The sequence below is a fragment of the Bombina bombina genome, chromosome 1 (genome assembly GCF_027579735.1).
Source record: "Bombina bombina isolate aBomBom1 chromosome 1, aBomBom1.pri, whole genome shotgun sequence".
Classification (NCBI taxonomy): Eukaryota; Metazoa; Chordata; class Amphibia; order Anura; family Bombinatoridae; genus Bombina; species Bombina bombina.
Window position 1 is genome coordinate 1,027,212,676 of NC_069499.1, and position 7,274 is coordinate 1,027,219,949.

The following is a 7,274-nucleotide window of genomic DNA, read 5'->3' on the forward strand; positions in this document are numbered from 1 at the left end:
AATCGCAGATGCAAGGAGCAGGTCATTGTTGGATCTTAGTGGGCGGGCTGGAGTATACTTGTTGATTAGAGAGGATAGGTAGAGGGGAGCAGTGTTGGTGAGCGCTTTGTATGCAAGGGCGAGAATTTTGAATTTAATTCTGCTGTAAATGGGGAGCCAATGAAGGGACTCGCAAAGAGGTGCAGCAGATACAGAGCGACGGGAAAGGTGGATCAGCTTGCATATTCTGCTTGCAATGGCCAATTTTTCAGCGGTATAGTCGTACTGCAACACTTGTAATCTTGCTGTATAATTTTTACTGAAATTACATGTCCCATAGAAAATAACAGAAGCCAAAAAGTGCAAAATTTCATTACACCCGGTTTCTATTGAACATGCAAACAGGTAAAACACTGTGGAAAGCTGTCAATAAAGTCTTAAACACTAGGGGCTGATTTATCAAGGCCCGATTGCATCCGTTTCTTCAGGTCTTAAGAACGCTGCTCCTCAACTCATCTGCCATCTCTAAGGTGGTGGACAGCAATCAGCCCAATCGGATACGATCAGGTTGATTGACACCCCTGGCCGCGAATGTGCATGGGGCGGCATTGCACAAGCATTTCACTAGAAATACTTGTGCAATGATAAATGACGATAGTGTGTGCTGTCGGCATTTATCGATGTGCAGCGGACATTAGTAAATCGGCCCCTAAGTGTGAAAAAGGAATAATACACTTTTTTAGGCTTTGCTCCCATTGAGATATTAACATTTACAAACAATGAAAGTGTTTAACTTTATACATTTATTGTTATATGTAATATTTATTGCTGGCTCAGGTGTTAGAGTTATGTTCCTATTTAAATATTAATATATTTATAAAAATATAATCAAGCACATATCTCAATAATTCCAACTAGGTCTATGCCTAGGGCAACAATAAATATTACATATATCATTAAATTTATAAATTGAATAAACAAAATGTTTTTCCTTAAATAATTTTTTTTATATTTTGTATCATAACTCCCATGTCTTTCTCTCTAGCGGCAATCACATGTAAGGAGCGCAGGCATAAACAACATTTTATAGTGTTAGATTGGGTTACCATAGCAACAATCTTATTAAGGTGTAATTTTTAAGAACTCCGACGTCGGATGGAAGCGTTTACACAAAAAGCCAGATTGTAAACACTGCACAAACATTAAAAATGGAAACCTGGTACTAAAATGTAGCTGTAAACTACATTTAGCTGTTGGCAACTTCGGTAGCTTAAGGCTCCAGTTTAAATGACTCACTGGAAATTTGCCTATAGTCGGTATGAGTTTACTGCAGAATTTCTGAATGCATATGTCTAGTTAAAAATAAGGACAACAATTCAACCAATCAGATTTAAGTTTAGACAAGTAGATTTAAAAGATAATGAAACACAACTTTTTTTTATTATTATTTATTACAAGTCAAAATGTCAAGAACCAGTGTATTTTTACTGTAAGCACAAAAATGTAAACATGGCTGACTTTTTTATCAGACAACTTCTTTCAGCTGGACAGTCTGGGATTAGTGGTTAAACCCTGTTTATTATTTTTTATTAGTTTCATCTAGTGATGTAATAGTATATCATTAATTGTAATCAATTTTTATATGGATTGTTTGAAGGAATTGTATAATTGAGAAACCAAAAATATTGCAAAACGCTCACATTTCTACTAATTTATGAATAATTTAACCTGGAACACATTTTTCTCAGAATTCATAATGTTCCAGCATAAAAAAGTCAGAAAGATGAGGATATATGCCAGTATTGCTAATTATCTAAATATGGGATGGATTGCAAGTGGAGCACTAAATAAGCTTTAACTAAAGCGCTAACAGCGCTAGCGATAAGCCTTTTGAACTTGTCGGTATTACAAGTTGAAAGTAAAACCCGACAAGCGATAAAAGCCAAACAAACTACTACGCTCGTGTTATCCTATACCCCAAAGAAGCCAAATGAGAAAAAAAGGGGAATAAAAACCTAACACCCTACTCATGCACAAACATGATCACCATAAGCTCCTAATAACTTCTAAACTGCCACATAGCCCACCGCAAAGTCCCCACTACATTATTTCATTATTATTATTACATTATTAACCCCTAAATCAACAGCCCCCAATGCAAAGTAATCTTGATAAAGGCTTCACAGCTGAAACGCGTAGAGGAGAACCGCCATACTTGATCCAGGTTAAATCTTAGATATTTGGATCTGAGTAAAGCTACAAGATGATTGTGAATTATCTAACTGAGAGGGGGAAAGTGCCTTATCGAGCGGTGACAAGTACCCTGAATATCACAAGAAGGAATTACCATTAAGCGCTCATATTGGTATATTTTCATGAGACACAGGAATCTGCAGGGAGACCAGTAAGATACAGAGGACAGGCTGGGAGAGGATTGGCCACCTTTAGGTCACGTTTTTTTTAAAAAAAGCACAAGGTTAGTTAAACGCTACCTATGAAGGAGCTGTGATCCGCATACAAACAAAAGGATTCAAGGTATTGTGCAATATACATTCACAATTACTAACAAACAGTGTATACTTGTAAACAGCAAATAGAGTGACAGATTGTTTTTCACAGAAGACAACATTGTTACCAGCAATGGTTATATTGCACTTTATTTTTGTACACACGCTGAAACCATAAAGACCAATAATTTACAAACTACTTGAGTATTACTGACTCTTCAGAATAACGATCAGTTATACTTCGCAGTTAAAGAAAACAGCATATACACGATCAACTGCTATCTAATATAAACCTAAGGTGAATTAAAATCTAACGGAACTCACAAAAAACTGACTATTCTTGTATATATTGCTAATGACTATTCACATTACAAGGGACAGATAAAAAGTTCTACGATAAATCACAGTACTTAAGGAGACGTCTTTTTCAGCTTATTACAGTTGTAATACATTTTTTTACCTTTTTTCTATATATATTTTTTACCAAAGATTTTTTCAGAGAGATATTCCTAGTATTGCATTTTTGTATTGTATTATGCTTGTATTTTTATTAGTATTTTTACGTTTTTTATGATTGGTTATGGATTATGTATGAACTTACATACAGAGCTCTGTTGTCAATTGTTTATCATCTAATTGTTACCATATTAAATTGTATATATTATTTGTTGTATCTATAGCTTCCTTTTTTTAAGAAAGCTTAAAAGTTTACCCAAAGTATTTGCTAATATAAGGCTAGATTACGAGTTTTGCGTTATGAGGGGTGCGGTGCTAACTTGCAAGTTATTGTCAACGCTCACTTCCCTACAGCGCTGGTATTACAGGTTTATGAAAATCCGGCGTTAGCAGGCAAGAAGTGAGCGTAGACCAAAATTGAGCTCCACACCGCACTCCAATACCAGCGCTGCTTAAAGCTGCAGTGAGCTGGTTTTACGTGCTCATGCACGATTTCCCCATAGACATCAATGGGGAGAGCTGGCTGAAAAAAGCCTAACACCTGCAAAAAAGCAGCGTAAAGCAGCCCCATTGATTCCTATGGGGAACCAAAATTTATGTTTACCCCTAACATGAACCCCGAGTCTAAACACCCTTAATCTTATATTTATTAACCCCTAATCTGCCACCCCGACATCGCTGACACCTACATTATACTTAATAACCCCTAATCTGCCGCTCCGGACATCGCCGCCACTATAATAAACATATTAACCCCTAAACCGCCGCACTCCTGCATTACAAACACTAGTTAAATATTATTAACCCCTAATCTGCCGCCCCTAACATCGCCGCCACATACCTACATTTATTAACCCCTAATCTGCCACCCCCAACGTCACCGCCACTATACTAAATTTATTTACCAGCTAAATCTAACCCTAACCCTAACACCCTCTAACTTAAATATAATTAAAATAAATCTAAATAAAAATTACTATCATTAACTAAATAATTCCTATTTAAAACTAAATACTTACCTATAAAATAAACCCTAAGCTAACTACAATATAACTAATAGTTACATTGTATCTAGCTTAGGGTTTATTTTTATTTTACAGGTAAGTTTGTATTTATTTTAACTAGATAGAATAGTAAGTAAATAGTTATTAACTATTTACTAACTACCTAGCTAAAATAAATACAAATTTACCTGTAAAATAAAACCTAAGTTACACTAACACCTGAGTTACATTAACACCTAACCTTACACTACAATTAAATCAATTACATAAATTAAATACAATTACCTAAATTACAAAAAAAACAAACACTAAATTACACAAAATAAAAAAAGAAATGATCAGATATTTAAACTATTTACACCTAATCTAATAGCCCTATCAAAATACCCCCCCCCCAAAAAAAAACAAGCCTAAACTAAACTATCAATAGCCCTTAAAAGGGCCTTTTGTGGGGCATTGCCCCAAATAAATCAGCTCTTTTACCTGTAAAATAAAATACAAACAACCCCCCCAACAGTAAAACCCACCACCCACACAACCAACCCCCCAAATAAAATCCTAACTAAAAAAACCTAAGAAAAGGGCATTATGATGGGCATTGCCCATAAAAGGGCATTTAACTCTTTTTCAAGTGCCCAAACCCTAAGCTAAAAATAAAACCCACACAATAAACCCTTAAAAAACCCTAACACTAACCCCCGAAGATCCACTTACAGTTTTGAAGTCCGGACATCCATCCTCAATGAAGCCGGGAGAAGTCTTCATCAAAGCGGCAAGAAGTCCTCAACGAAGCCGGGAGAAGTCTTCATCCAAGCAGGCAGAAGTCTTCATCCAGACGGCATCTTCTATCTTCATCCATCCAGCGCGGAGTGGGTCTATCTTCAAGACATCCGGCACGGAGCGTCCTCTTCAATCGAAGTCTTCTTCCAGAATAAAGGTTCCTTTATAATTATATTAGGGTTAATATAGTTAATATCGTTATTATATTATATATATATATATATATATATATATATATATATATATATATATATATATATTAAGTATAATAACCCTATCTAACTCTAACATCCCTAACTAAATTCTTATTAAAATAAATCTAATTAATATTAATATTATTAACTAAAATATTGCCATTAAAATCTAAATACTTACCTATAAAATAAACCCTAAGATAGCTACAATGTAATTAATAATTACATTGTAGCTATTTTAGGGTTTATATTTATTTTACAGGTAACTTGGTATTTATTTTAACTAGGTACAATAGCTATTAAATAGTTAATAACTATTTAATAGCTACCTAGTTAAAATAATTACCAATTTACCTGTAAAATAAATCCTAACCTAAGTTACAAATACACCTACACTATCAATAAATTAAATAAACTACAAATATCTAAACTAAAATACAATTAAATAAACTAAACTAAATTACAAAAAAAAACTAACACTAAATTACAAAAAAAAAAAAAAGATTACAAGGTTTTTAATCTAATTACACCTATTCTAAGCCCCCTAATAAAATAATAAAGCCCCCCAAAATAAAAAATTTCCCTACCCTATTCTAAATTAAAAAAGTTAACAGCTCTTTTACCTTACCAGCCCTTAAAAGGGCCTTTTGCGGGGCATGCCCCAAAGAAAACAGCTCTTTTGCCTGTAAAAAAGGACACAATACCACCCCCCAACATTACAACCCACCACCCACATACCCCTATTCTAAACCCACCCAAACCCCCCTTAAAAAAACCTAACACTACCCCCTGAAGATCTCCCTATCTTGTATTCACCCAGCCGGGCAGAACTCTTCATCCGATCTGGGCGATGTCTTCAATCAAGCGGCAGAGAAGTCTTCTTCCATCCGGGCGATGTCTTCAAGCAAGTGGCAGAGAAGTCTTCTTCCATCCGGGCGATGTCTTCAATCAAGCGGCAGAGAAGTCTTCTTCCATCCGGCGATGTCTTCAAGCAAAGCGGCATCTTCAATCTTCTTTCTTCGCTCCTCCGTCGCGGAGCATCCATCCGGCACGACGACTGAACGAGGAATGAGGTACCTTTAAATGATGTCATCCAAGATGGCGTCCGTCAAATTCTGATTGGCTGATAGGATTCTATCAGCCAATCGGAATTAAGGTAGAAAAATCTGATTGGCTGATTGAATCAGCCAATCAGATTCAAGTTCAATCCGACTGGCTGATTGAATCAGCCAATCGGATTCAAGTTCAATCCGATTGGCTGATTACCTAAATTACAAAAAAAACAAACACTAAATTACACAAAATAAAAAAAAGAAATGATCAGATATTTAAACTAATTACACCTAATCTAATAGCCCTATCAAAATAAAAAAGCCCCCCCCCCCAAAAAGAAAACTAGCCTAAACTAAACTATCAATAGCCCTTAAAAGGACCTTTTGTGGGGCATTGCCCCAAATAAATCAACTCTTTTACCTGTAAAATAAAATACAAACAACCCCCCAACAGTAAAACCCACCACCCACACAACCAACCCCCCAAATAAAATCCTAACTAAAAAAACCTAAGCTTCCCATTTCCCTGAAAAGGGCATTATGATGGGCATTGCCCATAAAAGGGCATTTAACTCTTTTTCCAGTGCCCAAACCCAAAGCTAAAAATAAAACCCACACAATAAACCCTTAAAAAACCCTAACACTAACCCCCGAAGATCCACTTACAGTTTTGAAGTCCGGACATCCATCCTCAACGAAGCCGGGAGAAGTCTTCATTGAAGCGGCAAGAAGTCCTCAACGAAGCCGGGAGAAGTCTTCATCCAAGCTGGCAGAAGTCTTCATCCAGACGGCATCTTCTATCTTCATCCATCCAGCGCGGAGAGGGTCTATCTTCAAGACATCCGGCGCAGAGCGTCTTCTTCAATCAAAGTCTTCTTCCAGAATAAAGGTTCCTTTAAATGACATCATCCAAGCTGGTGTCCCTTGAATTCCGATTGGCTGATAGAATTCTATCAGCCAATCGGAATTAAAAACAACAAATAAAATACAATTTTGAGCGCCCCACTGAGATAACTGATAAAAGGATATATGGGGAGTGAGTGTCAATTCTGCACTAGAGCCTGGGTTGCTGTCACACACCTGTCACGGCTCTGAACACCAAATATAAACTGTATTGAAAAGAAAAAAAGAGAACAGGCGCAACACCTCGAAGTGCAATATGTATGTAAAATCAAGGGCCCGATCCGATATGCAGTGTCGCCAGCAAAAGCCGGCGACGCCGAATTTTGCGCGGGTTTGGTATCCTATATACGGCGTAACCTAGAAGTTACACTCGTATATTTCTGCCTTCGCCCGTAGTTT